At 44.7% G+C, this 27,881-nt stretch overlaps 2 protein-coding genes across 3 annotated transcripts in view; one reads left to right on the top strand and one right to left on the bottom strand.

Moving 5' to 3' along the window:
- MRPS10 (mitochondrial ribosomal protein S10) overlaps nt 1-14,508 on the top strand; it is a 33,839-nt gene extending 19,331 nt beyond the window's left edge. The window contains exon 9 of the mRNA XM_029593293.1: nt 12,622-14,508. The gene's annotated coding sequence lies outside the window, so the exon portion shown is untranslated. The remainder of the gene's footprint in view (nt 1-12,621) is intronic.
- Nucleotides 1-27,881, bottom strand: part of LOC115086868 (formin-like protein 20) — a 63,038-nt gene that overhangs the window by 4,983 nt on the left and 30,174 nt on the right. The window lies entirely within an intron of this gene.

The following is a 27,881-nucleotide window of genomic DNA, read 5'->3' as shown; positions in this document are numbered from 1 at the left end:
CCTCCTCTGAGTTTTTCAAAAAGTTTACAATTTATTCAGAATCACTTGATTATTAACAGCAAGAGTTTGGTCGTCTATCTGCTTTTCCAAAGTTTCCTTATGGGCCTGAGATTCCTCCTCAGTTTCTGAATTTTAGATGAAAAACCTAATATAGTCATAGTCAATTTTGAAACTAGAAACAAAATAGCCTTCCAAATATCTTCCAGCTTGGTCTCCTGAGGAGGGAGACACCTCACATACCAGTCTAGTGGCAAAAAAGATGGCTCCTTGTCACTGTTAGTAAAATCACTCAGCGCCAAAAGTCGAGTTGCAGCCCCAGATCCCACCTCTGTTCCTTCTGCAATCTTAGTAGGGGACAAAGAAGATTGTTTTTCTTCCTCTCCATCTGTACTGAGCTTTGGCTTGCCTATCTGCTCCCGCAGTCTCATAAGCATCCTCCCTCCTTTAGATCCAGCCAAACTGCTACGAAGCTACAGTTTCCCTCATGAACCAGGTCACTGGGAGGTGATGCCATCAAAGGAGACCAAGGTGGTGTGCGATCTCGCTGGGAGCATGGAAAGGCTGAGCGCAGTCCACTTCCACTACCAAAGGCAAATCTTCTCTGGGGCTGTAGCAGTTGTTTGAGAAACTGCAAATTTGTCAATGGGACCCGAAACAGGGGTATTGGCACAGAGGGGAACACACGAGACTTTCCCTTATGCTTTACCATAAGATCAGGTAAGAAAAACAATTTTGCAGGAAAAAAGAAAAAGAAAAGCACGCTGATAGCCTTTGCTATCTTGCCCCAGCTGTAATTGCTATCAAAGATGTTTCCACCAAGTATTGATTCAAGGGGGTTGAGACTTATCCAGTTGTTGATTTTCAGTTTTGTTTTGTGGATATGTATAAGCTTTATTCCCCAGTAAAACATTTTTGGCCTTGAAAGTAAGTTAGTTAGTTACTTTATTTGATGTTTATTTATTTATTTTTATTTTTTTTCTATTCCGACATTCCTGTAAAATATACAAATCATATCGGTTTACAATGTAACTTCAACATTCGCTCAGGGGCGGTACAAGGAACAGTGGTGACAATTAACAGTAAAAAACAGGTCAAAACTCATCTTAACATATCATAAAATAAAATCCTCTCATATCTCGGAAACAGAAGAGATGATAACTAGTGCATACAGCAGAACTGAGAAGTAGACTAAAGTGTCTGGCTGGAATGATCGCTTGGGAGCGTGAGGTTACAGGCGAAGGGTGATTAAGTGTCCTGGAAGGCTTGGCTAAATAGCTATGTTTTCAGTTTTTTTCTGAATACAAAAGGGCAAGATTCTTGTCTGAGGTCAGGGGGTAATGCATTCCATTGATGAGGTCCTGCTGTCGATATGGTGCGTTTTCTTAGAGATGTTTTGGCTTGGGGGGCATACAAGGTGTCTTTGTAGGCACTCCTGATTGGTCTAGAAGAGGATATGTGGTTTTAGTTGAGTGGATGTGTGGAGGGCAGTGAGGTTGTGTATAGCTTTATGAATGATCGTGAGTACCTTGAAGAGGATCCTGTATTTGATGGGTAGCCAATGTATGTTCTGAAGGGTGGGGGTGATGTGTTCCCTTTTTTTGGTATTGGTGAGAAGCCTGGCTGCGGAGTTCTGAACCATCTGAAGGGGTTTTAAGGAGTTGGCTGGGAGACCGAGTAGAAGGGAATTGCAATAGTCCAGTTTCGACTTGATGACGGATTGCAGTACCAGTCTGAAATCTTGGAAGTGAAGGAGTGGTTTTAGGTTTCTGAGGACTTGGAGTTTGAAGAAGCACTCCTTAGTGGTGGTGTTCACGAACTTCTTAAGGTTAAGCTGATTATCCAGAATGACGCCTAAGTCTCTGACAAAAGGAGAGTGTTTAATAGTTAAATTGGTTGATTGTGAGGAGGGCGGTAATGTAGGATGGGTGGCGAGGTTGTCTTGAGAGATGATAAGAATCTCCGTCTTGTTGGTGTTCAAGACCAGGTTGAGAGTGGAAAGCAGGTGGTTAATTGCTTGAAGGCAGTTGTTCCAGTGGTTTAGGGTTTTTTGTAGGGATTCTGTGATTGGAATGAGTATTTGGACGTCATCTGCGTACAGATAATGGGATAGATTTAGCTTTGTAAAAAGGTGGCAGAGCGGAAGAAGGTAGATGTTGAAGAGAGTGGGTGAGAGGGAGGATCCTTGGGGAACGCCCAGTTTGGAGCGGACAGAGGGGGATTATTTATTGTTAATCCTGACTTTAAAGCACCTGTTGGACAAGAAGGATCTGAACCAGCTGAGCGCAGATCCCTTGATGCCTATGTCTGTTAATCGATCTAAGAGAATTGCATGGTTCACCGTATCGAAAGCGGCAGATAGATCGAGTAGCACAAGTAGGTAAGTTTGACCTTTTTCCATGTTTATTAGGATGTTGTCCGCAAGGGATATAAGAAGGGTTTCTGTGCTTAAAGTCTTCCGAAATCTATATTGTGAGAGGGAAAGAATATGATGTTCCTCAAGGTATTCCGATAACTGTTTGTTAGCTATTTTTTCCATGATTTTAGCAATCATGGGAAGGTTAGCTATTGGGCGGAGGTTAGCTGGGTCCGATGGGGACAAGTTAGGCTTTTTTTAAATGGGTTTAAGAATGGCGAGCTTTAGTTGGTCTGGCACTAGGCCTTGGGTTAAGGAGAGGTTGATAATTTCAGAGATTGGCTTTGAAATGGTGTTTGGGATGTTAAAAAGTAGGTTGGTCAGTATTGGGTCAGAAGGGTGCAACGCTGGTTTCAGTTTTTTGATGATATTTTTAATTTCCAGCGAAGATGTTGGTTTAAAAGCTTCAAGCATTGAGTTTTGTTGTAGAGGGGTGGGGAGGATGAGAGGGGAGGGAGAAGCAGGGGGAGTGGTGAGTGCAGCGGTTAGGTCGGAGATTTTTTTCTCAAAGTATTTTGACAGTTCTGTGGCATTGTCGAGTGCTAAGTCATCTGGGATGATTGGGGGGGGGGGGGGGGGAGAAATGGTTTGGTGAGTGCCAAGACATATGCGAATAAGGCTTTTGAGTCAAAGATGAAATGGTGGATTTTCTTAGTGAAGAAGTCTTTCTTCATTCTGAGGATGGTGGTCCTGTAAGCGTTAAGAAGAGATTTGTAGGCAGCTAATGAAGCAGTGGATGGTTTTTTCCTCCAGCTATGTTCTTTCTTTCTAAGGTCTTGTTTGAGGGCCTTTAGTTCTGGGGTGAACCATGTTTCCTGTTATGTGACGAGTGGCGTAGGACTTTGGTGGAAGTAGGACACGTTTGCTCTGCAACTTTGTGGTGACATTAATCCATGAAGTGATGGCTGCATCTACGTCTGAGAGGTCGAGATGAGATAGTTCCTTAGAGAGGTGGGAGTTGAGGAGGTCAGAGGAGCAGGGTTTTCTAAATTGTATTTTTCTATTTTAATTAATTTGTTCACTGTTTCATTTGTCTTTATATTAGATATGGACTCACTATATTGTTTGTATCCAGGTAATGAGTTAATAAGGAAAAGCCATGTATTCTAAAATGTACCCAAGATATCTCTGTTTATCTGTCAGTCTTTTTGTTCAAAAGAAGATCTAGTATAATTTTTCAAGTCTTTTAAAAGAACACAAGTGACTCATCTTACTAAATGCAATTAACTATATATATTAAAAGAGAAACATATATCAAATTCATGGACAAACACCTGCATTACAATACCTAAACCTGGGAAGAATCTAGAGGAATTACAGCTCTTACAGACTGATCTCAGTGCTAAATGTATATCGCAAAATTCTAACCAAAATTCTTGCACAAATATTAGAAACAAAGAGATATAGTGATACATACAGAGGAAATAAGGTTTATCACAAGAAGGAAAACTGCAGGCAAAATTAGATCATATCCAGCAGGAACTTTGAACAAAAAGACTGACAGATAAACAGAGATATCTTGGGTACATTTTAGAATACATGGCTTTTCCTTATTAACTCATTACCTGGATACAAACAATATAGTGAGTCCATATCTAATATAAAGACAAATGAAACAGTGAACAAATTAATTAAAATAGAAAAATGTATCCATCAAGGATGCTCACTATCCCCATTACTTTCTTGCTCTTTCTATGAAATTATTAGGGAGTACAGTTTGGCAATCTAATCTGATTACGGGATAGATGTAAAGGGATCTAAAAATAGAATTGTACTATAAGCAGATGTTATATATATATATATATAAATATATATAATATAATATATTTTGAAAATGTATTAGCAGAATTGGAGAGAATTATACTATACTATGGGGATTCAGCAGAATATAAGCTTAATATAGGTAAAACAATCTCTACTTTTGGGGAGGCCAATAGCAAGAGATGTAACAGAACATTCCTTGTTCAATATTAGAAAGCAGGGGTTTAAATATTTAGAGGTCCATATATTCAGGAAGCTGGCAAGCGGACAAGTTATCCAGCTAAAGTTAATTTGTTCTGAATATTCAGTGGAAAAATATCCATCCCATTGAATATACTTGCCTAAAGTTATCCAGCTACATGTAGCTGGATAGCTTAAAAGCCTAATCGGCTACGTTTGAATATAATCGGTTATGTTTTTAAGTATCCAGCCTTGTGTAGCCAGATAACTTGCTACTTAACCAAATACAGTTGTGCTCATAAGTTTACATACCCCTGGCAGAACTTTTAAGATGTGTACCATTTTAAGAAAACATGAGTGATAAGACAAAATGCGTATTATTTTTAATGTTTTTCAAATTAAAAAATTATGCATCACAGAATAGCACAATCATTAAACAAACCATAGCAATAAAAGAAATAATAAAATGGTCCTGTTCAAAAGTCTACATACCCTGTATCTTCAAAGATATGGTTAAGTAGAATTATAAAATAAAAAAGAGCATTGCGGGCCCATGACATGAATTCCACCCCCTTCCCAATATGTTTCCTGAACAGTTTCCTTTCACATCATAACCAGTGTAAGAAGCAGTACCAAAAGAAAGAAGAAAAAAGGGCAGCTCTTCTAAGATCCAGTTTCATAAGAACATAAGAAGTTGCCATACTGAGGCAGACCTAGGGTCCATCAAGCCCAACATGCCAGTAATAGGTAGTGGCTATTCCCTAAGTCAACTTGACTATTAGCAATTTATGGATTTCTCCTCCAGGAATTTGTCCAAACCTTTTTTAATCACAGCTAACTGCCCTAACCACTTCCTCTGGCAACAAATTCCAGAGCTTAATTGTGCACTGAGTGACAAATAATTTTATCCTATTTATTTTAAATATGCTACTTACTAACTTCATGGAGTGTCCCCTAGTTTTGTATTATTTGAAAGAGTAAATATCTAATTCACATTTATCCATTCTAGTCCTCTCATGATTTTATAGACCTCTATCATATCTCCCTTCAGCCATCTCCTTTCCAAAATGAACATTCCTAACTTCTTTAGCTTTTCCTCATAGGGGAGCCATTCCATACCCGTTATTATTTTGGTTGCCCTTCTCTGTACCTTTTCCAGTCCATCTATATCTTTTTTTGAGATGTGGTGACCACAACTGAACACAGTACTCAAGGTGCAGTCTCAACATGGAGCGAATCACAGTTACTATGACCTTTTATTTTATTCACCATTCTCTTCTTAGCAATTCCTAACACTGCTTTTTTGACATCCACAGCAAAACTAAACTGACGATCTCAATGAATTATCCACTATGATGCCTAGATCCTTTTTCTGGATGGTAACTCCTAACATGAATCCTAACATTGTGTAACTACAGCATGGGTTATTTTTCCTTCTATGCATCACCTTGCACTTGTCCACATCAAATTTCATCTGCCATTTGGATACCCCATCTTCCAGTTTCACAAGGTCCTCCTGCCACCAATGCAGTTTTCCTCATAAAACCTTTTTAGACCCAGCTATGCCAGATGCCTTGACCACATCTTCCAGCAACAAATTCCATAGCTTAATTGTGCAGCAACTGAAAAACATAATTTCTTAAATTTGTTCTAAATCTGCTACTAATTAGATTCAAGGAGTGTCCACTAGTTTTAGGACTATTTGAAAGTGTAAATTGCATTCCCTGTTAACTTATCCGCATCACTCTGTTTTTATAAACCTGTCATATCCTCTTCCAAGCTGAGGAGCCCTAATCTGTTTAGCCTTTATTCATAAAGGAGTCAATCCATCCCACTAATCGTTTATGCTATACTTTTCTGTACCTTTCTTAGTTCTGCTGTATCATTTTTGAGATGGCGACGAGAACTGTGCACACTATTCAAGCTGTGGTTGCACCACTGTCTAAATAGAGGCATTATGTTATTCTGAGTTTTAATTTTTTCCTCCTGTCTAAATAATTCCTAAGACTGTATTTGTTTTTTTGTTTTTTTTAATAATGCTGCACACTGAACTGAGGATTTCGATGTACTATCCTCAATGACTCCAAGGTCATTTCCTGAGCGGTAATTCCCAATATGGAACCCAGAACTGTATATGTAAGAGTAATTTTCAAAAATGTTTACACACTTAAAACTGGGTTTTACACAAGTAAAAGGAAAATTAGTTCTTACCTGTTAATTTTCGTTCCTGTAGTACCAAGGATCAGTCCAGACTGCTGGGTTATGCCTCCCTTCCAGCAGATGGAGTCAGAGAGAAAACTGAAAAGCACCACCCATAACACTCGGGGTGCCATCTGCGATCCCTCAGTATTATTGATAACAAAGCAGAATGAAAAACCATTGTTACAAAAAAGGCTTGTGTAGGATAAAAACTTAAATACACTCTTGCAACCAGTGACTAGATCAAGTTAAAACTAAACCTGCTCAATAAATGAAGCAACATGAACTCATAAGAATAACAATGTAGGCCCCTCAAGGTAAGAAACGGGCTTGCAGTACAACCTGTCAAGAAATTATGAACAGCTGATTGGACTCTCCTGTGTATGGGTGGGCGTCTGGACTGATCCTTGGTACTACAGGAATGAAAATTAACAGGTAAGAACTAATTTTCCTTTCCCTGTACGTACCAGGATCAGTCCAGACTGCTGGGATGTACCCAAGCTGCCTTAAATGGGGTGGGACCTGGAGAGTCCCGCGCGAAGTACACTACCGCCAAAGGAATCCACCCTTGGATCCCTCACATCCAACCGGTAATGTTTAGCAAACGTGTGTAAGGACTTCCACGTGGCCATCTGACAAATCTCTTGTGGCGAGAGACACACTGGCTTTCTGCCCATGAAGCCGCCTGAGACTGAAGAGAATGCGCCTTAAGACCTTCCGGCACTGGGTGCCCGCAACATATGTAAGCGGAAGCAATAGCATCCTTCAACCATCGGGCAATAGTAGTCTTAGAGGCCTGAGCCCCTTTCTTAGGACTGCTCCATAAAATGAAGAGGTGATCTGAGAATCGAAATGGATTAGTAACCTCTAAATATCGCAATAGGACCCTATGGACATCCAACCTCCATAGATCCTTATCTTCCTCAGAAAAGGCTGGTAACACGACGGATTGATTAACATGAAAAGCTGAGACTACCTTGGGCAAAAAGGAAGGTACTGAGTGAAGAGAGATACCCGAATCAGAAATACGCAGAAAAGGCTCTCGACAGGACAGGGCTTGGAGCTCGGAGACCTGCCTAGCCAAACAAATAGCCACGAAAAGCACCGCTTTAAAGCGTCAAGTCTTTAAGTGTCACCCGCTTCAATGGCTCAAAAGGTGGTCCGCAGAGAGATCGGAGAACCAAGTTTAAACTCCAAGACGGACAAACCGCTTGCACCGGCAGTTTCAAGTGCTTAGCCCGCTTCAAAAACCATATCACATCCGGGTGAGCCGCTATGGAACTATCATCAATTTTACCACGGAGGCTGCCCAAGGCCGAAACCTGAACACTGAGTGAACTGTAAGACAGACCCTTTCGTAACCCATCCTGTAAAAATGACAGAATGTCAACGATAGTGGCCCGTCGAGGGGACAAACTGAACTCACGGCACCAGGAATCAAAGACTTTCCAAACCTGGATATAGGTAAGCAACGTAGAAGTTTTCTGAGCTCGGAGAAGAGTAGAAATAACTGCCTCCGAGTAACCTTTTCTTCTTAACCGCCTCCTTTCATAAGCCAAGCCGCTAGACAGAATCGATGTGACCGCTCTAAAAATACCGGACCCTGCCGCAGCAGGTTGCGTAGGTGACTGAATCGCAGCGGACTGTCCACCGCTAGGTTGATCAGATCGGCAAACCATGGCCTTCGGGCCCACTCGGGAGCCACTAGAATTACTGGGCCCTGGTGAGACTCTATGCGACGTAAAACCTTTCCGATGAGTGGCCATGGAGGAAACACATAGAGAAGGATGTGCGGCGGCCAAGGAAGAACCAGAGCATCCACCCCTTCGGACCCGTGGTTTCGCCTGCGACTGAAGAAGCGGGCCGCCTCTGCGTTCCGACGAGTCGCCATCAGGTCCAGGTGGGGGGGTCCCCCATCGTCTTAATATCATGCCCATCGCTTCCTCCGACAGTTCCCATTCCTTGGGATCCAACTGTTGTCGGCTGAGGAAGTCCGCCTGAATGTTGTTGTCGACACCGGCGATGTGAGACGCCGCAATCTGGTCGAGGTGGCGCTCTGCCCATCTCATCAGCATGTCGGCCTCGGACACGGGTCGACTTCTGGTGCCTCGTTGTCTGTTTATGTAGGCCACCGCGGTCGCATTGTCGGAGAGAATCCGTACCGCCTTGTTGCGTAACAGTGGTAAGAAGTGTTGTAGAGCTAGTCGGACCGCTCTGGTCTCCAACCTGTTGATGGACCACTGTGCCTGACACAGGGTCCAAAGGCCCTGAGCCGACCTAGACTGGCACACTGCTCCCCAACCGGAGAGGCTGGCATAGGTCGTTACCACTATCCATTGGGGACTCTCGAGGTAGACCCCCTTCAGGAGGTGATCCGGATTGAGCCACCAGGACAGACTGGACCGGGCCGGTTCAACCAGAGGCAGGGGGGATCTGGTACTACTCCGACTTGGGGTCCCAACGCGAGAGCAACGCCCTCTGCAACGTTCTTAAATGTGCGAAGGCCCAAGGGACTAGCTCCAGGGTAGACGCCATATATCCAAGAACCTGCAAATAATCCCACACCACTGGGGAGGGGAGAGAGAGCAGACGCCGCACCTGGAACATCAACTGGTCCATGTGATCGAGGGGGTAAGGAGACTCTGCCCGTCAACGTATCGAATCGAGCCCCCAAGAACTCTATTACCTGAGTGGGAATCAGCTGGCTTTTGGCATAGTTGACAACCCAGCCCAGGGACTGTAGACGACTCACAACCGAACGGACCGCCGCGTGGCAGAGTTGCTCCAATTTCGCCCGAATAAGCCAATCGTCCAGGTATGGATGCACCAGAATTCCTTCCCGACGTAAGCTCACCACTACGACCACCAACACCTTGGTGAATACGCGAGGAGAGGTCGCCAGGCCAAAGGGTAGGGCACAAAACTGATAGTGTTGATCCAGAATCATGAACCTGAGAAAGCGCTGGTGGTGTTCCTGGATCCCTATGTGAAGATATGCCTCTGTCAGACCCAAAGAAGCCAAAAACTCTCCTTTGTGGACCGCCACAATGACCGACCGCAACGTTTCCATATGAAAGCGAGGCACTCGCAAGGCTTTGTTGACCTGCTTTAGGTCCAAAATCAGGCAAAAGGTCCTATCCTTCTTTGGTACCACAAAATAGATGGAGTATCGACCGGTCTGGTGCTCCGATGGAGGAACCGGCGTAATAGCTCCCAGAGCCCTCAAGTGCTCTAGAGTCTGAAGGACCACCTGTTGCTTGTGCGGTGGCCCACAAGGTGACATCAGGAAAAGATCCTGGAGGGGACGAGCAAAATCCAAAGCGTAACTGTGACTTATAATATCTAGTACCCACTGATCGGAAGTAGTTCGGACCCATTCCTCATAGAAGTGGGACAGCCGACCCCCGATGTTCGGAATGGGTCGGCGTCCCTTCATTGTGCAGGCTTGCTGTTGCTGGCAAAAGCATGGGTTCCGGCTCGCTGAGGCTGCCTGCCTCGAAAGGAAGATGGCTAAGACTGTGCCCTCGAAGTTGACTGTCGAGGGGTATAGCTCGAAGTCCCCCTTATTGGATCGAAAGCGACGCTGTCCCTGAAACGGCGTCGGTAGTTACCAGGAGAGCGGGCCGCCCTGGGCTTGTCCTCTGGCAACTTGTACACCTTGTTGTCACCCAAGGCCTTGATAAGCTATTCCAGCTCATGCAAACAACAACTTACCCCGAAAAGGGAAGGAGCCGAGTTGGGATTTAGAGGAGGCATCTGCAGACCAGTTCCGGAGCCACAGCGGGCGACGTGCAGATACCGCCGAAGACATAGTGCGTGCCGAAAGTCCGAAGGAGATCATAAAGGGCATCAGCGGTATAGGCGACAGCTGATTCCATGCGGGCCGTCTGCTCAGCCTCCCCAGGGGAAAGATCTTGCGCGGTCAACATATGCTGAACCCATCGAAGCAAGGCCCGCTGCATAAGGCTACTACATACAGCAGCAAGGACTCCCAAGGCGGATACTTCAAAAATGCACTTAAGCAACACTTCCAGCTTCCGATCCTGAAGGTCCTTCAGCGCTGTGCCCCCAGTCACTGGAATAGTAGTGTGCTTGGCTATGGCCGTGACTGCGGAATCCACCTTGGGAACCTTAAGGAGGTCAAGCTTCTCAACAGGGAGCAGATATAACTTTTCCATAGCTCTGGTGACCTGCAAGGAAGCCTCCAGGGTCTCCCACTCCCGTGACACAATCTGTGAAAGTTTCGGATGAAAAGGGAACGTCTGTGGCGGAGCCCGAAGCCCCGCTAATGCTGCATCCCCCGTAGACACATCCGAAGAGTCCTGGGATAGGGGGAGCTCCAGTTCCTGCAGCACATGTAAAATTAAATGGTCCAGTTCTTCCCTATGGAATAGCCACAGGACCTGTGGGTCATCACCCTCCACCAGAGTGACGATATCTCCCTTGTCGTCCAGGGAGAAGGGATCCTGGGAACCCAGATCTACCGGGTCCACTGGATCAGGCAACCTATCTGGTAACTTACCCCCCGAGTCCCTCGGGACCTTGGCTGGGATGGGAGACTGAGTATCCCACTCAGACTCTGCCTCTAAAAAAGCCTTATGCATCAGCAATATAAATTTTGACAAGAAAGGCTGCCACTGCTTTAAGGTGCGCACCCCCCCCCCCCCCAATGCCCGGAGGAGGAGCTGGCTCTGCCAGCAAACCGCGCGGTCTGTGCAGTAGGGATAGTGGAGGAGGGAGCTCCCCTCCCTCCTCCGAGTCATCAGCATCCGTGTCTGAGGCAGACAAAATGGCCGCTGCTCCCGCGATAATCGGGAGCGAGCTAGGCCCCTGCCTCCCGGTCTTCCCACGACCGTCGGTGCCGCGAAATGGACGCCCTCTGTGGCGAATCGCTGAGCTGCGAAGGGCCCTTGCCCCCGGGGAGACACCGGGAGCAAAGGCCTTCGCGGGAGAGCCGGAGCCCCGGCTGTCCAGAGGAGCTGCATGCCATCCCCCAAGACATGGTCTGCAGTTGGGTGGAGAACTCCACCCCCTCCGGAGGCCCGGGAGTGATGGCAGGCGCGGCTGAGAAAGAGAATAGCAGTCACAGAAAAGCTAAGTCTCTTAAATTTTCTTTTTCTGTTTTTTGTTTTTTTTTTACTAACTCAGCCCCCGGGGAACGGCACTGGGAGGGGGCCAGAGGAATGGGGCGCCTCTGAGGGAGGGGGAGAGTGACCGGCCCACCGGTAAATCCCCTCTTCTCACCGGGCCAAAATGAACACCTTCTGGGAAAAAGAAGCAGGACAAAGCCCTGCTGAGCCTGCCTGTAGTTGGCTGCTTGAACAAGCTAGAAAGGAAAAATAAATTGCTGTTGCCTTTTTTTTTTTTTTTTTTAAATGACCCAGTCACAGGCACCGAAGCTGTACTGTAGCTTTTTTTTTTTTTTTTTTTTAATGAATCAAACCTGGTGGGGAAGAGCCCCAAGGAAACCGAGATCAGGACCGCAGGGTATGCCTCTCAATCAGCTGGAGTCAGAGAAAATACTGAGGGATTGCAGGTGGCACCCCGGGGTATATGGGTAGTGCTTTTCAGTTTTCTCTCTGACTCCATCTGCTGGAAGGGAGGCATAACCCAGCAGTCTGGACTGATCCTGGTACGTACAGGGAATGCACTCCAAGGGGCCTAGAAAGTCTAAGCTCCTGTGCTGGGGACTGCCAGTCCCCTGCTCACATCTGCTGGAGTCAGAAGCTACTGAGGATTGAGGCAAGGGAGGTGAGGATATATATAGGACCTCCCCCAGAGCTTTTGTTCTGACTCCATCTGCTGGACTGATCCTGGTACGTACAGGAAAACAGGGAATGCACTTTATGCATGTAAGTGGGCTTTTGATAATTGCTACATTATATGCCATTGATCTGTCAATATATTTTACATGCACAAGTGCACTTTAAGTACGTAAATGAACGTTTGAAAGCTGCTATGATATGTTACATTTACAAGCATAACTCCTTAAAATTACCTCCCCTGTTAGAATTATTTCCTATGTGCACCATTTTGCATTTGTTTGCATTATATTTCATCTGCCGCAGTGTCACCAGGGACCAGGAACAGGACGGAAAGCGGCCAAAACAGAAGAAGTGATTGCAATCAGCAAGCCCCCAGGTGCCTGGTGAGGAAAAGGCTGCTCGGACACACAACCTGGCAGCAGAAAACTATTCAGGAAACGAAGGGAGTTTAAATCAGCTCAACAAAGCTAATAAGAACTAATGCCAGCAGTGGAGCAAACGGGCCTCCAGACAGGCACTTTCACTTAACTCCTGCCCTGATCCAGGCACCAAAAATCCTGCTTAAAAAACCCCACACTAACCGATCTCCCTGCTAGCGTGGCTCACTGCATAGGCCATTAATAGATAATTACCTCCTTTACATGCCATTTGCATGCACTCAAGCAAAACCTGCCGCAGGCTATTGTGTGGGTATGTGCACACATTTTTTTCATGCTAAACGTATTACATACGTGCATAAGATAAACACGGAAAACCACATGCAAATACCGGCACAAAAACCCACAGGTTTGGCACAGCTTATTATATCAGCCCAATAATGTTGTAAGCAACCTTGAGCATTATTTGGAAAGGCAGGCTAAAACTGCAAAATATATCTATATGTACAGAAAAGATATATTGAACATTGTATACTATATAACACATTCTGAGCTATGTTTAGGATAATGAAAAATGCCAACAGCATAAAAATTTAAAAAAATTTGTCAGCTTGCATCAACTTCTTTTTCAGTCTCAAAATGGATGAATCGACCCTCTCTTTATCAGGGTGGTGACTAACACAGCTTCAACTAAAAGCCAACACAGTGCTCATTTGGGATCTACAGCAGCAGGGGTAACTAGGTTAGAATGCTTCCAAAATGTATATATAACTTCTCAAACAAACTTCTTCTTCCCCCAGTTGAACAGCCTTGTTTTATTGTAACTGCATTGATTCCCTGCACTTGTTCAAGGTTCTAAGTTATTACACCCCCTGTTATTTGTAAACCAGCATGATGTGATTGTATCCTGAATGCCGGTATAGAAAAACTCTAAATAAATAAATAAATAAATCAATCAATCAATCATGAATATACTTTATGTATTATATTACATATAACTGACCCTGAAGACTACATTTGTCTATCTCTAAAAGCATAGATAGTTACTCTCCACTTTCAATAGATGTTTTTTTCAAGATAACTGAATTATGAATGCATATGCAAGATGTACAAATGGACAGCAAACAGGATGAAGCCTTGAGGACTGACACATCTGCTCACACATTTCAACCTTGTGCTAATTCAACTCCTTTTTGTATTTGTTCCAAAGAAGATGAAATTGTTAATTTGTTGTTGGTTCTGTTCAGCACATTTTTAATATTAGCTTTAATTATCACCTTCCAACAAATCTGAAGGAGATTTTCCATCAACAGTTCTCGAATCTGTCAAATACTTAGTAGCAACTCATTTTTTTGTGCAGAGGAAAGTGTGTATAAAAAAAAAAATCTGCAGCTCAGATAATTCTTATCTTAATATACAATTGATTTTACAGCACTGTTAGGCAACGTGTCTAGCTATATTTCTAGCTTGTTGATTCAGAATTTCGAAGGGGAACATAGCTTTTACATGCTGCACTAGGAGTGAAACTAGAAGTGTCCTACTACAAAGTAACTTTGTCAAAACATTTTGAGCTCCATTTATTAAGATAACCCTTACTGTCAAGGGTACGTTTGATTGCATATTAATAACACATTTCCATTGAAAATACTGTAACCCTCCTTAGAAATACCATTCCATTTTCCCCCCTCTTTAAATGCTAAGTGGAACTAGGGCTATCCTGAGTTTGTAATATGGTCTGGAGTCTCATTCTTCTACTCTTATTATTGTATGCCTGTTCAATTAATCAATTATTAAAAATAGTTATTAAAAAATGCTAAGTTGAAAAACCCACTGTACAGCTTTATCATCTTAGGCATGTTTGTCTTCTTTCTTAAGTGCTACAGACAAGCAATTTTAATTAAATACAAATAGGTTTCAGAAAAAGATTTATTTGCTTCAGGAAAGTTTAGGAAAACATCTTAAAAGCTGTAAATTCAGAGGAAGAAATTTGTAATTTATTTTCTCTAAAAGACTATCATAAGAATCGAGGTAGTCGAGTCTGCCTGCCAAAAGGGCTGGAATTTGTCTTTAAACTATGCTGCCCCTAGCTTACATGTACAGTTTTGATGAATAGACGCCTATGCCATTTCATTTGAACTTTTGTTACCACAGCTTCATTTTCTCACATCTCAAGGTATTCAATGCATATGTCTACAGCATACCACTGCCAAACAACTTCCTACATATATTTATTTCACATTAAAGTGAGTGTCATACAATTTAATCTCTTCTCTCTTGGCAAGAGAATGGCACTTTTGCAATATTTCCTTGAGAAAACAAGTTAGAAATCACATAACATGTTTGGCCAGGGTTATTCCTATATCATCTATCTTAACAAGTTGAGTGACAAATTTTTCCTGGCTAGCATGTTATCATAGATATGCATGTACATATTATTCAGGTTTAAACTAAGTTAACTACATAATTTTATAAGTCTCTTCACAACCTCCAAGTCCTCTACATGAAGCTTTTCTATATACTCTTAAATAATCAATCATTTTCATGTTTACTGCACATTAAAACAAACTGCCTAGATTCATTCATCAGAACACTGTGAAGAGGCCCACAAGTAAAATACAAACCATTCTGAAATGCCTTACTTATTCCTGCTTCTTCCCCTACATATTATAAATCACAAATTCAGTCACCCAAAAGGAAACCTCATCCATATTTTCTTCCTTTCTCCCAGAAAATTGGGTTCTAAAACATACTTACCTAAACCGTAAGCAAATACTATCCTATTTAAATACTAAATAGGATGGGGTCACGTCCATTGTTATTTGTAAATGATTAAGGTAATCAACAAAAAAAGGTGTGTTGGCAAATGTTATTAATCTGTATCCCATCCCCCTTGGCATCCATGCCCTCACTCCCACCTGGACACTAACCCAGTGGCTCCTGTTTTGCATGCCCTCTGTCTTGTTTTCACAAATCCACTTACTGGTAAAGCTTACAGTCTCCCCGCTCTAGAACCAACTGCCAGTCTAAAGGAGTCATTTATGAAATTCAATGACCTTGTTCCTTTTCGTACACTGGTAAGATGTCTAGACCTCTAAAAACCAGGATATCTGAGCAATGGTCATGATTCTGTCAATCACGTGCCAAAGCTCCACTTATGTCTCATTGGCAGGAGTTGAACCATTCTATTTCTGACAATACTTGACAAACAAATGATAACTATACTCCCTACCACCCACACCAGGAACCTCGGAGTTATCATTGATAAAGAACTTTCTTTCAAGAACCACATAGCAAATAAAACTAAAGAAGGATACCACAGACTCCTAACCCTAAGACACCTGAAACCATTTCTCAACCCCTACGATTTCAGAACTGTACTACAACTTATCTTCTCCACCTTCGACTATTGCAACTCCTTACTAATTGTAATACCTTTTTCATCCCTCAAACCACTCCAAATACTGCAGAACTCAGCTGCCAGAGTCCTAACTGGAACAAAAAGAAGTGAAAACATATCACCAATATTGACCTCACTTCACTGGCTCCTTATTACTGCACGTATTGCTTACAAATCAATGACCATAATCCACAAAATCCTAAACAATGATCATCAAGGTCTTAACACCCTAAACATAATCCCTCAAAATCCTCCAAGAAACCTACGCTCTAATAACTCAGGTTACCTAAACATTCCCCCTATCAAAGATGCGCATCTGGCAACCACAAGAGAAAGAGCCTTTTCAATTGCCTCACCTAAACTTTGGAACACCCTACCTAAATTCCTGAGAACCCAACACGACCTAAAAACATTCAAAAAAGACCTAAAAACACTAATGTTCCGCAAATTCTACATTGACCTTCAGACGTCTGATCATCCCAACTCTCAACTGAACTCTCAGTTGTAAACCTCTTAATACATTCTCTTCACCCTGAACCTGCATACCCTCCTCATCCAACCTAATAATGCTCTCTGGACTTGATATGCTTATTTCTGATATTGTTCAAATTGTTTTTACTGTTGCACAACTGCTAAGAAAAATGTATACTTTTGTAAACCGTTGTGATGGCTCTACCAAATGACGGTATATAAAACTCAACAAATAAATAAGTAAATAAAATTTTTGTGAATCACAAGAAATATAAGGAGTCCAAAAGACCGCGAATGCAAACTGTAAAGTGACAACAAATAAGCATTCAGGAAATTGTATCAAACATTCAAATACTGACAGTGACACTTGCAATTAAGCTGCTAGAGGACCTTCATAACACCCGTATATGCTATTGTGTTGGGCATGAAATGCCTGGATCATGTTCCCCAAGTTACACCATATCCCCCTCTGATTCACTTCATGCCTGGTTGGTATCTCCTGGGTTAAAGGTATTTCATTGGTTAAAATCATCATGTGATTTGGGGAACACTTTAATTCACATCATGCCTGGCTGGTATCTCATTGGTTAAAATTATCATGTAACTTGGGGAACCCATTTGTCCTACGTCATCTTTGGGCTTTCCTTATCGGTTGCTTAGTTTGGTGCGCTTTTCATTTGGCATTTATTCTCCTCCTCGCGTTTACTTCTACAGTTTGTTTAGATTATTTGAATGCTGGACTTGAGATGCTTTGATCCCTTGAACTTCCTTTCGGGCCGATTCAGTAAAATGCGCGGGAGAGCTGGCGCTCCGAGGCGAGCACCCACTCTCCTAGGCGCGTGATTCTGTATGCAAATAAAGGCCCGCGCTAATAAGGAGGTGCTAGGGACACTAGCGTGTCCCTAACACCTCCTTATTGGCAGAAGTGGCAGCTGTCAGCAGGTTTGCCAGCCAATGCTCAATTTTACCGGCATTGATTGTGGAACCCGCTGACAGCCACAGGTTCGGAAAACAGACGCCGGCAAAATTGAGCATCCGTTTTCCAACTCACGGGCAGATTTTTTTTTTTTTTAAGATTTTTAAAATTTTTTTATTTTTGGGGCCTCCGACTTAATATTGCTATGATATTAAGTCAGAGGGTGTGCAGAAAAGCAGTTTTTTCTGCTTTTCTGTACACTTTCCCGGTGCCGGTTAAAATTAATGCCTGCCTTTGGGCAGGCGTTAGTTTCTGAGAGTAAAATGTGTGGCTTGGCTGCACATTTTACTTTCTGTATCACGCAGGACTAATAGGCTCATCAACATGCATTTGCATGTTGAGGGCGCTATTAGTTTCGGGGGGGGGGGGGGGGGGGGGGGGGTTGGACACACGTTTTCCACTCGTTATTACCCCTTACTGTATAAGGGATAATAATAACACTTCGAAAACGCGCGCCCAAAGGGGGTAATGGTGTGCTTGGCCTGAGCACACCGAACTGAATCGGCCTGTTTGTAAGGTACGTTTATATGCGTACCTTTCTGTTTTGGCTGTTTTAGCACAATATTTAGTCTGTCAGGGTAAGCTGATTATGTGCTTTGTTGTTTTCTAGGCCTGAAGTGTTTCTCTGTCCCTCCCGATTAAGCTGATGGCGAAACGACTCTTGATTTATTATACAGACTTATTAACATTTGCCAACACACCTTTTTTGTTGGTTATCACCACAATATGTTGGTACTCTCCACTTATGTTCTTGTGGCAAATGATTAAGGTAGTCATTCACATTGGATATGTGTTTTCATTTCTTCACTGAAGCTCCATTCCAAGTTATTTCTATGAAAAACTTAAAAAGGTTAAGAGAAAACAAAATCATATGAAAAAAGGAAGCAGTATTAGAATTAAACAAGAACTTTTCAAATATGCTCCACATATTAATCTGATTTAACACATACATGACAGCAAAACAGTAAAGTTGTCTTAACTTAAAACCACCCACCTTGATGGGTGGAAGAGAAAGGCAGGGAATCTGAGTATCCCAACAGGATTTACCTATTTTAAAACATTCTGAGTCTAGAGGTCAATAAACCTGCAAAGGAGCAGGCAGGCTTGAAGCCTCGAGTGCAGATGGTGCTCCTCTGCAGCAATGCAGACAAAAAAACCAAGATTAGATTTATGATCTTCTGTACAACCAAGCTCAAGAGCCTGTTTACAGCATGAGACATCAAAGTGTTTGCAATATCACGCTAAGTCCCAAAATGCTACACAAAAATAAGGTGGGGTGAGATGAAATTCATCACTACTTACAATACATATCAGCTCGTTTGTAATATTTCAGGTAAATAATTTGACAATGGATGCATTGTTGAAAGATGTAGTAATGAACCTAGTTTCTATCAATGTATTTTCATCGTTACTATTACCGATTTTTGCACTGTGATGAACCTAATTCAGTTAATTAAAATAATATAAAAACTAATTTGGCTCACAGCTTACACATTTATTGCCCCTGGAAATGAAAGTAAACCACAGAAACAACAATAAAGAAAAAGAAAAACCAGTACAGCACCTTAAAACAAGTAGATTCAGGACACCAGACAACATGTTTTCACAAGGGAAAAATTCCTGTTGGATGAACTTGATTGATTTCTTTAATAAGGTGACAAAAGTGACAGATCAAGGAGGATGTCTTATCTGGCCTTCAGTAAGACTTCTGACACTGTTCTGCACTGAACACTGGTAAGCAAGCTGCATGGAATAGGGGTAGGTCAGGAAGTTGTAAATTGGGTGAGAAACTGGTTAAGCAGCAGATTACAGTGGTGGTGGTCAATGGAGTCCATTCTGGTGGAGCAAAGTGACCAATAGGGTAAACATGGTGCTCGATACTGGAACTAGGTCTTTTCAGTCTGCCTTTTTTAAACATTACTGAGGAACTTTAAGAGAAAAATATGCTTGTTTGCAGCTGATATAAAAATCTGTTGCACAGTAGACACACCAAAAGGTGTGAAAAATGAAAGAACACATTAAAAAACTGGAAGAATGGTTAAGGGTTTGTAAAATGAGCTTCAGTACTATAAAGTATAAAATGATTCATCTGGGATGCAAAACTCTTAGCAATGGAAAATGTCAAACAAGAAACATATAGGAGTAATCATCCCTGATGACCTGAAGATAGCCAATCTAATAAAACAACTGGGAAAGCTAACAATTTACTTGGTTACATAAGTAGAGGTATCATCAACAGGAAAAAGGAGGAAGTATTGCCCTTGTACAGATCAGTAATGAGACCACACCTTGAGTACTGTGTCCAGTTTTAGCAACCATACTATAAGAACACAAGATATGGCATATTGGCTCAGACCAAGGGTCCACCAAGCCCAGTATCCTGATCCAACAGTGGCCAATCCTAGTAACAAGTACCTGGCAAGTACCCAAACATTAAATATATAGGAAAATTAGTTCTTACCTGTTAATTTTCGTTCCTGTAGTACCACGGATCAGTCCAGACTGTGGGTTGAGCTTCCTGTCCAGCAGATGGAGACAGACCAAAACTGAAAGGGTATATCAGGACAAAGCCTACCCTGCAGCCCTTCAGTATAACCATTGTCAAAGCAGAAAACAACAAACGTAAGCAGGATCAAGCAAGTAACGATAAAGCTCAATTGAGCAACTCAATAACATTGTAAAGAACATAGTATAACTAAGCGCTCTTGCATATACTTGGTGTAATCGTCCGGTGTTCAGTAGAAAATGAAGTATCGACTTCTGAGAATCTTGCAATTTCAAGCTCCGAGTGGACAGTAAGAAAAGAAGTAACATGGGAAGGGCGTCTGGACTGATCAGTGATACTACAGGAACGAAAATTAACAGGTAAGAACTAATTTTCCTTTCCCTGAACGTACCCGGATCAGTCCAGACCGTGGAATGTACCAAAGCTTCCCTAAACTGGATGGGACCGAGACAGTCCCGCTCAAAGCACTTGCTGCCCAAAGGAACCAAAATCCGGTGCTTGCACATCCAGGCGGGAGTGTCGAGCAAAAGTATGCAGGGACGTCCATGTGGCGGCCCTGCAAATCTCTTGCGGAGAAACCAATTGGCTCTCCGCCCAAGAAGTAGCTTGAGAATGCAACGAATGAGCCTTTAAGCCCTCAGGAACTGCCCGACCTTGACAAAGATAGGCTGAGGAAATCGCCTCTTTCAACCACTACGCAATAGTAATCTTAGAAGCCGGTTTGCCCCGATTGGGACCACTCCAGAGGACAAAAAGATGATCCGAGACCCGAACGTCATTGGTAACCTGGAGATACCGGAGTAGAACTCGTTTGACATCAAGTCTGCGAAGATCGCCCCCGACAGTGCCCGTAATCTCCTCTGGGGAGAATGCAGGAAGCTCCACCGACTGGTTGACATGGAAAGTGAAGACAACCTTCGGCAAGAAAGAAGGCACCGTCTTGAGAGAAACACCTGAATCAGAAAGAACGCAAAAAAAAGGTTCCCAACAGGATAATGCTTTTATCTCGGAAATCCGCCGAGCGGAGGAGAGACGAGAAAAAATGTCTTGAGCGTGAGATCCTTTACCGTAGCCCGATGGAGAGGCTCGAATGGGGCCACACAGAGCTCCGAGGACGAGATTGAGACTGCATGATGGGCAAGTAGAACGAGCGGGCGGTCACAGGTGCTTGACTCCCTTCAAAAATCGAACCACGTCCAGGTGTCCCGCTAAGGGATGACCCTCGACCCGACCAAGGAGAGAGCCGAGAGCGGAAATTTGCACACGCAGGGAACTGAAGGAAAGACCCTTGGCGAGACCCTTCTGTAGAAAAGAAAGGACCAATGAGACTGGAGCGGAGCGTGCTAAGACGCCCGACTCCGCACAAACAGTCTCAAAGACCTTCCAAACTCGCACGTAAGCTAGGAAGTCGACTGCTTTCGAGGACGAAGCAAAGTGGAAATAACCTCCTCCTTATAGCCTTTACGCCTCAGGCGTCTCCGTTCAAAAGCCAGGCCGCTAGACAAAGCGATCAGTCTGGTCGAAAAATACGGGCCCCTGCCAGAGCAGACGAGGAAGATAGCCTAGCCGGAGAGGACCGTCTGTTACCAGGTTGACAAGATCCACGAACCATGGTCTGCGAGGCCATTCAGGTGCTACCAGAATCACTGGCCCTCGATGGAGTTCTATTCTTCGGAGACCTTTTCCCACCAGAGTCCACGGAGAGAACACATACAGAAGGACGTCCGCGGGCCAAGGAAGAGCCAGAGCATCCACTCCCTCCGAGCCGTGCTCCCTCCAGCGGCTGAAGAAGCAGTTGGCCTTGGCATTGCGCAAGGTCACCATAAGATCCAGGTGAAGGGGACCCCACCTGTGGACGATCAGTTCCAAGGCTTCTTCTGAAAGTTCCCACTCTCCCGGATGAAGAGACTGACGACTGAGGAAGTCGGCTTGTATATTCTCCTTGCCCGCTATGTTGGAGGCCGCTAGGCATTCCAGATGTCGCTCTGCCCATTCGAAGAGACGGCTGGCTTCTAGTGCTACCAGGCGACTGCGAGTGCCTCCCTGATGGTTGATGTAAGCCACGGTGGTGGAGTTGTCGGAAAGAACCCTCACCACTTTGCCGCGTATCAGTGGAAGAAACTTCTGCAGAGCCAGACGCACCGTCCAGGCCTCCAACCGATTGTTGTGCCAACGAGACTGAACCGGAGACCAGATCCCCTGAGTGGACTGGGACTGGCAGACAGCGCCCCAGCCCGAGAGACTGGCATCGGTGGTTACTATCGTCCACTGTGGCGCTTGAAGAGGCATTCCCCGGAGAAGATGAAGCAAAATCCACCACTGCAAGGCGGCAGCGGTAGAGGCCGAAAGCGGGAGAACTACGTGAAATTGTTCTGACACCGGCTGCCAGCGGGATAGCAAAGCTCTAACGGTCGCATATTTATTTTATTTATTTATTTTATTTGAGGTTCTTTATATACCGCCATTCGTTTAGTAACATCATGTCGGTTCACATTCAACAATATTTTAGCAGCAACGCTAGAACATATGAGCAAAAGCCCAGGGGACGAGGCCGATGGTGGAAGCCATCGAGCCCAAGACCTGTAGGTAGTCCCAGGCCATCGGAAGAGGCAGCGAGAGCAGATTCCTAACTTGGTCGATCAACTTGAGAGCCTGCGCACGAGGTACCTTGCCGATCAGAGTATCGAAGTGGGCCCCCAGGAACTCTTAACACCTGGGAAGGCTGAAGATTGCTTTTGGGAAAATTCACTATCCAGCCGAGCAACGCGAGGAGAGCTAGAACCCAATCCACCGCCTGTCTGCAGAGAGTCTCCGACTTGGCCCTCACAAGCCAGTCGTCCAGATAGGGGTAGACTAGGACTCCTTCGCGGCGAAGGGCCGCTGCCACCACCACCATGACCTTGGTGAAGGTGCGTGGTGCGGTAGCGAGGCCGAAGGGCAGTGCCCGAAACTGAAAATCCCGGTTGAGGATATGGAAGCAAAGATACTTCTGGTAATCGCGGTGAATCGGAATGTGGAAGTAGGCCTCTGTCAAATCGAGAGAGGCGAGGAACTCTCCGGGGTGGACCGCCGCTATGACCGCTCTCAAGGTTTCCATGCGAAAATGTGGGATCTTGAGGGCCCAGTTGACTCTCTTGAGGTCTAAGATTGGCCGAAAAGCACGGTCCTTCTTGGGAACCACGAAGTAGATAGAATACTGGCCTGCGCCGAGCTCCTCCTTTGGATCCGGGACCACGGCGCCCAGACTCAGAAGCCTGGTGAGGGTTTGCTCCACCGCTTCCCGCTTGAGACGACCGCAAAGGGAGAATACAAAGAGGTCGGGTAGATCTCGAACAAATTCTAAGGTGTAACCGTCTTGAATAAGGTCGAGGACCCACTGGTGCGATGTAATTTTGACCCATTCCTCGAAGAACAGGGAGAGACGACCGCCCAGAAAGGGAACCGAGGAATGGGTCAACCGAACTTCATTGTGTGGAGGGCTTTGGGGCAGGGCATTGAGACTGTCCCTCGCGAAAGGGTCAACGCCTACGAAAGGGCTGAGACCAAGATTGAGACCAGGAAGAATAACCTCTGGAGGAGCCACCTCTTCGCGGGGTGTGTATCTCCGCTGACCCCGGAAGAAAGGACAAGAGAGAACCAGAGCATTGAGACCTTCTGCTCAGACTTCCTGTCTGCGACTGAGAAAAAGTCACATCTTGGCATTCTGCTTCAACGTTATCAAGTCCAGCTGAGGAACACGACACATGGCCCGAATGACACCCACTGTCTCATTCTCCAGCTCTCATTCTCTGGAATCTAGTAAATATAAGCTGAAAAAGTCTGCCCTAATGTTCTCTACTCCAGCCTCACAATACGTCACCAGAGCTGCTATATTCATGCTCCACCCAAACTAGCTCCTCGGTCTCCCGAGATACCATGAGGTTCCTGGTCCCTCTGGCAGTTGATATATACCACAGTTGTTGTATTGTCCGACAGAATACACACTGCTCGAACTGCGCAACCGTGAAAGAAAAGAAAGCAACGCTTTGCGAACCACTCATTTCTAACTGATTGATAGACCATGAAGCCTCCTCCGCCGACCATAACTCTCTGCCATTTGTCCCTGGCAGATGCCCCCCCCCATCTTTTAGACTGGTATCAGTGGTTACTACAACCAAATCCTGGATTTCCAACCCCACTTCCATCTCTGTTGGCCTAGGAAAGCCACCAGGAGAGAGTGGACCTGGATTCCCTTTGCAGTGGTAGATGAATCAAACTCCTCCAACTGAAGATTCCAGTGGAATAGCAGTGCCTTCTGGAGCCCATGGAACTAGATTGAGCACAGACACCATAGAACCCAGGACATGAAAATAGTCCCAGGCCTTGGGTACTGGCAGATCCAACAACCTGCCTCTAACATTCTCTCTTCTGTAAGGCAGATTGACTACCCAGCCCAGAGTATGCAACATGTACGGGACATGAACTGAGGGCTGACTGAGCTCCGTCGGCTTCACCCGAAAGAGCCAATTGTTCAGATAGGGATGCACTAAGATGCTTTCCCTCCAAAGCACTTTAACCAGTACCACCATCATCTTGGTGAAAGACAACGACGCTGTCATGAGCCCAAAAGGAAAGGCACAAATCTGGAAATGCTCCCCTAGCATGGCGAACTGAAGGAATTTCTGATGTCCCACCCAAATAGGAATATACAAATATGCCTCAATGAGGTCGAGGGAAGCAAAGAACTCTCCTTTGCAAATGGCTGCAGTAAATAAGAATAGGGTCTCCCATCTGGAAACAAGGAACCCTCAATGCCACATTCACTCTCCGGAGGTCCAGAATGTGCCAATAGGTACCCTCCTTCTTCAGAACCACAAAGTAGATGGAATACCTTCTTTGTCCCTGTTTCCCTGAAGGTACAGAGACTAATACCCCCAAATGCTTTAGCCGATCTAGTATGGCACAAACCGCCTCTTGCTTGTATCTGGAGATGCAGAGGGACATCATGTAAGCTTCGTGGACAGGGCAAGCAAATTCTAAGGCATAGCCCACTCTTATAACTGTTAACACCCACTGGTCCATTGTTATCTTGGTCCACTTCTTGTAAAAGAGGGCCAACCACCTCCTATGACTCCTGAAGAAGAGTGGACCAGCCACACCTCATTGGACGGGCTTTCTTCTGCTGGCTCTCTAACTGGAGGGTTCCTGGGTTGATCTACACCATCCCTGAAAGGGCTGCCTCTTTCCAGCCCCCTTGCATCTGGGAGGAGGAGCTCCTACCTGGGCAATATCTCCTCACCTCCTTGGGAAGCTTCTTGTTCCCTTTTGGTTTGACCTCAGGTAATTTATGCACTCAAGTGCTTCATTAGTTGCTCCAAATCTTAACCAAAGAGAAGTTTTCCCTAAAGGAAGATTACCCAGCTGTGACTTGGACCAGCCACCTGCTGACCAATTCCACAGTAAGAGGAGATGCCTGGACAAAACCATATTCATGGCCAGTTTGTGCAGGAGATCAAACAAGGCATCAGCGATATAAGCCACTCCAGTTTCCATTTGCTCTGCTTTCTTAGCAGACCAAAGGATACAGACCTGGCACCTGAAGTTGCTGCATCCAGCTCAAACAGTTGCGTGCTATGAAGCTATTGCAGAGAGTTGCCCATATGCCCAACGCTGACACCTTGAACATCTTCTTGAGATGTACTTCCATTTTTTGGTCCTGAGCATCATTCAGGGCCGCTGCCCCATCACAAAAATAATCATCTTCTTGATTACAGCTGAGACAGAAGCATTCACCTTAGGAAGCTTCAGGAGCTCCAATGCATCCTCCGGCACAGAATATAGCTTCATTGCTCTGCTGACCTTCAAACCAACCTCCGGAGTGTCCCACTCTCTGATGACCATCTTCTTAACCAACTGGTGGAATAGAAAAGCTTTTGGAAGACCTCTTAAGCCCCTCCATGACCAGGTCTACCCCTTCATGATCAGACTCTTCTTGCCTTTCCTTAATTCCCAGCTTTTTCAACAACTGGGAAATCACTGGGAACAATTCCTCGATCTTGAAGAGTCATCACCTTCCACCTCTGGGACTTCTTCCAGCCCTGAGGAATCTTTATCCTCATGCCCCAAATGCTCCGAGGGTGGACTCTCATCCCTCTCAGAGCCCGCTGAGTCTTCCGATGCACCCGGGGCATTCTACTTCCATCCCAGAGTATGCAATTGCCCTCCCCCCACCCCAAGGCTACATTCTTAGATTTGGTGCGCAATGGGAGGGCTCAGGGGGTGGAGCTGCTTCCCAGGAGCTCCCTTTCATGCCAGAAAGGCTTTGTGCATTAAAAGAACAAACTCCATTGAAAATGCCTCCTCCTAGTCAGAATCTTCTCCTGGGGATTCCTTCAGCACTTTCCAAATGTTCCCAAGCACTATTACAATTAGGCATGGCAGGGGACAAGGAAGGAGAAACAGGTCCGACCCAGCTGATCAGGACATCCTCCCTTCACTGTCTGCTGTCAACATAATGGAACAACTTTCCCCGCCGGTCATAAATTTACTGCATAGCCCCAACAAGGAAATTTCGCAGTTTCTTGACCTCACAAGCACGGTTGTGTTTCACGGTCTCTGCGACCATCATCATGCTCATGCCTGCTTCTGCATGCGCTGTCAGTGCTAGCAACTGGTCACCCTGCTGCAGTCCCATGGTGCTTTAGCTGCTCTTTGGATACTTTCGTGAGAACTGCTGCTGTCTCACACAGCCCACAAACAGCTTCCTGAGCCACGTTGGCTGCTCCCCAGATGTCTAACACCTCATGTCTGTCATGGGGTTTTTTCTAAAAAAAAACCCCGCTCTTGACTAAGAAAGGAATGGATACTTCCCTGTTGCAAATGTCCAGAGCCACATGTGAGTAGTGAGGAGGAAGCCAGATCACTATCAACTCCACCGTCAGGAGGCTGAAGTAAAATAGGGTCACTAACCCCCTGCTTGCCCACTCAATCTGCAGGATGGTCCTTCCCAGAAACTAATACCCCAGAGAGACCCATTCCAATTGAAAATGTCTCCCCCCCCTAACTTCAGACTACAGGTTTTACACCTATACCAACAGCTGGAGACAGAGAAATACTTAGGGACAGCAGGTGGCCTGCTAACTTAAGTAGCACAGTCTCAGTAAAGCTTTTCTTTTCTGTCTCCATCTGCTGGTGGGGGAGAAAAACCTACACATCTGGACTGATCTTGGATATGAACAGGAATCAACTGATTTGTGTTTACCCGTTCAACTCCGCTCATCTCCCCTCAGCCATTTCTTCTCCAAGCCAAAGAGCCCTAACCTCGTTAGCCATTCCTCACAAGGAAATGATTCCATCCTTTTTATCATTTTCGTCACCCTTCTCTGTACCTTTTCTAATTCTGCTGCATCTTTTTTGAGATGCGGTGTCCAGAACTGTGCACAATATTCCAGGTGTAGTCACACCATGTAGCAAATACAGAGGCATTATAATATTCTCTATTTTAGACTCCAGTCCTTTCCTACTAATTCTTGGCATTCTGTGTGTTTTCTTGGCTGCCACCACCACACACCGAGCAAAGAATGTCAACATATTCTCCACAATGACACCTATATACTTTTCCTGAGTGGTGACGCCTAATGTGGAACCTTGCATCGTGTAACTACAATTTAGATTACACTTCGCACTTGTCCACTTTAAATGTCAGCCATTTAGATGCCCAGTCTCCCGGTCACACAAGAGCCTCTTGCAATTTAACTTTGAATAATTTTGTCATCTGCAAAATGTCATCACCTCACTTGTTGTTCCCATTTCAGGGTCATTTATAAATATATTAAAAAGCAGCAGTTCCATTTGATA

The sequence above is a fragment of the Rhinatrema bivittatum genome, chromosome 3, assembly GCF_901001135.1.
Source record: "Rhinatrema bivittatum chromosome 3, aRhiBiv1.1, whole genome shotgun sequence".
Lineage (NCBI taxonomy): Eukaryota > Metazoa > Chordata > Amphibia > Gymnophiona > Rhinatrematidae > Rhinatrema > Rhinatrema bivittatum.
Note: the sequence above shows the minus strand (reverse complement) of the source record. Positions and strands in the feature narration are given on the sequence as shown.